We start from the raw sequence: 3342 nt of genomic DNA, 5'->3' as shown, positions 1-3342 counted from the left end.
CAGCCAAGGCTCAGAACTGAATGTATAAAAGGGATGTGACTGCTAAGTGTCTCCAGCAGGAGGCCCGCACATTGGCTGCTGAAAACACCTCACCTCTGGATCCCCCTAACCGGACCCACAGGCACCTCCAGGTGTTCATGCATCTCACTCACACCAACTCCACTCTGTGGTTGGCTCCCTGTGCATGCTCCCAACCACAGCAAAACTGAGCTTTGACACACAGTGGACACCCACTGAAAGCAGACCTGAGCTGCAATCTCAAATGGATGAGGCAGAGCAGCGAATTAGCAATGTAGAAGACAAACTTATGGAGAATAATGAAGAATAAAGAGGGAGATTAAGGCAAAAGAGCATGATTTAATAATTAGAGAAATCTGTGACTCCCTAAAAAATGAACAACCTCAGAATTATAGGGGTTCCAGAACATCAAGAGGGAGAAAAAGGTGTAGAATGGTTATGTGAGAAATAATAGCAGAAAACTTTCCTAACTGGGGAAAGACACAGACATCAAAATCCAGGAAGCGCAGAGGACTTCCATTAGACTCAACAAAAACCAACCATCAACAAGGCATATCATAATCAAATTCACAAAATACTCAGGCAAGGAATGAACCATGAAAGTGGCAAGGAAAAAAAGTCCTTAACCCACAAGGGAAGACAGATTGGGTTTATAGCAGACCTATCCACAACAACTTGGCAGGCCAGAAAGGAGTGGCAGAATATACTCAACGTGATGAACCGGGAAAATATGCATCGAAAAATTCTTTATCCAGCAAGGCTGCCATTCAAAATAGAAGGAGAGATTAAAAGAGTCCCAGACAACAAAAATTAAAGAGGTACCTACCACTAAATCAGCCCTGCAAGATATCTAAAGGGACACGCTCTAAAGGGAGAAACACCAACTCTACAAGAATTATTCCTCAACGAAAGATTGAGATCATACCATGCATATTTACAGAGCACAAAGCTATAACACTTGAAATTAACCACAAGAAAAAAAATTGGGAAAGTTAACAAATACGTGGAGAATAAAGAACTCCCTACTAAAGGATGAGTGAGACAACCAAGAGGTTAAAGAGGAATTAAAAAGTACATGGAAGCCATGAAAATGATAACACCAGAGCCCAAAACGTTGGGACACACCAAAGGCTGTCATAAGAGAAAAGTATATAGCAATGCAGGACTTCCTAAAGAAGGAACAAAGATCTCATATACACAACCTATCCTTACGTCTTAAAGAGCTGAAAAATACAAGCAAATAAACCCCCAAGCCAGCAGAAGACAAGATATAATAATGATTACAGCATAAATCAATGCTATCAAAACAAAAACAAAAACAAACACAAAACAGTAGAATAGATCAATAAAACCAGAAGTCAGTTCTTTGAAAGAGTTAACAACATTGATAAACCACTAGCCAGTTTGATCAAAAAGGAAAAAGAAAGGAACTGAATAAGAATTAAAGAGGAAGATCACAACCAACACAGCAGAAATAAAAAAAAATAAAATGGACAATCTGGAAGAAATGGACAAGTTTCTAGAAACATATAATCCACCAAAACTGAAACAGAAAGAAATAGAAATTTTGAAAAGACCATTAACCAATAAAGAAACCAGATTAGTAATCAAGTATCTCCCAAAAAATGAGCCCAGGGCCTAATGGCTTTCCAAGGGAATTCTACCAAACATTCAAAGAAAAATTAACACCTATTCTCCTAAAGCAGTTCCAAAAAATAGAAGTGGAAGGAAAACTTCCAAACTCTATCAATGAAGCCAGCATTACCTTGATTCCAAAGCCAGACAAAGACTCCACTAAAAATGAGAGCTATAGACCAGTTTCTCTGCTGAACATGGATGCAAAAATCCTCAACAAGATATTAGCCTATCGGATCCAAAACTACATTTAAAAATTATTCACCATGACCACGTGGGATTTGTACCTGGGATGCAGGACTGGTTCAATATCCACAAAACAATCAATGTGATTCATCACATCAATTAAAGAAAGGACAAGAACCACACGATCCTCTCAATAGATGCAAAGAAAGCATTTGACAAAATACAGCATCCTTTCTTGATAAATACCTTCAAAAAAGTAGGGATAGAGGGATCCTACCTCAGGATCATAAAAGCCACATATGAAAGACCCACTGCTAATATCATACTCAATGCAGAAAGATCGAGAGCTTGTAAGGAACAAGACAGTGATGTCCACCCTCGCTACTGTTATTCAACATTGTATTGGAAGTCTTAGCCTCAGAAATCAGACAACACAGAGAAATAAAAGGCATCCAAATCAGGCAGGTGGAGGTCAGACTTTCACTCTTCGCAGATGACATGATACTCTATATGGAAAAAATTCTCCCAAAAAACTGTTAGAACCGATCCATGAATTCAGCAATGTCACAGGATATAAAATCAATGCACAGGAATCAGGTGCATTCCTATACACCAATAATAAAGCAACAGAAAGAGAAAATAAGGAATTGATCCCATTTACAACTGCACCAAAATCCATAAAATACCTAGAAATAAATCTAACCAAATAGGTGCAAAATCTATACACTAGAAACTATAGAAGGCGTATGAATGAAATTAAAGAAGACACACTCAAAAAACTGGAAAACTATTCATGCTCCTGGATAGGAAGAACAAAAATTGTTAAAATGGCAATACTACCCACAGCAATCTCCATATTCAATGTAATACCCATCACAATAACACTAGCATCCTTCACAGAACTAGAACAAACAATTCTATAATTTGGATGGAACCACAAAAGACCACGAATAGCCAAAGCTATCTTTTTTCATTTCTGTTTAGATGGTATGTATTTATCCATAATTACTGAGTGTTGAATCTGCAAATAATTTATCATCAGATTTAAAACCCTCAAATTCAAAGAAACTTATACCAAAGCTTTGGTTTACTTGTGCTAAATCATTTTTAAAAATTTGTAGCATCAAGGCCTTTTATTTTAAAAAGCTAGCAACCATATACATAAACTAACAACTTAAAATTCACACATTTACTTGATTTTTTAGCTTGACCTTCTAGTAAATCTTTAGCTTCATTGATTTTAGCTGCTCTATAAGGAGATCAGCCCTTGTCTGGGTGATTTCAAAGCATAATTTGTTGATGAACATCTCTTACTTTTCCTTTATTGGCAGTAGGGCTTATGCCTAGTATTAATGCTGCTTCTTGTTTTGTCATTTTGGGTTCAAGCTCACCTCTGTAATTGCCGCCACTGAAGGCAGATCTTGCTGGACTTTGAAAAACTTGTTTTACTTGAGGCTCCATATGTTTCATGGCTTGCAAAACATAACGGCCTGTAAATCCTGC

At 37.4% G+C, this 3342-nt stretch overlaps 1 protein-coding gene and 1 pseudogene across 4 annotated transcripts in view; both read right to left on the bottom strand.

Moving 5' to 3' along the window:
- Positions 1-3342, bottom strand: part of LOC115304275 (coiled-coil domain-containing protein 7-like) — a 200917-nt gene that overhangs the window by 44536 nt on the left and 153039 nt on the right. The window lies entirely within an intron of this gene.
- Positions 2986-3309, bottom strand: LOC115303946 (annotated as a pseudogene).

The sequence above is a fragment of the Suricata suricatta genome, chromosome 10 (genome assembly GCF_006229205.1).
Source record: "Suricata suricatta isolate VVHF042 chromosome 10, meerkat_22Aug2017_6uvM2_HiC, whole genome shotgun sequence".
Lineage (NCBI taxonomy): Eukaryota > Metazoa > Chordata > Mammalia > Carnivora > Herpestidae > Suricata > Suricata suricatta.
The sequence above is the reverse complement of the archived record's forward strand: the minus strand, read 5'-3'. Positions and strand labels throughout refer to the sequence as shown.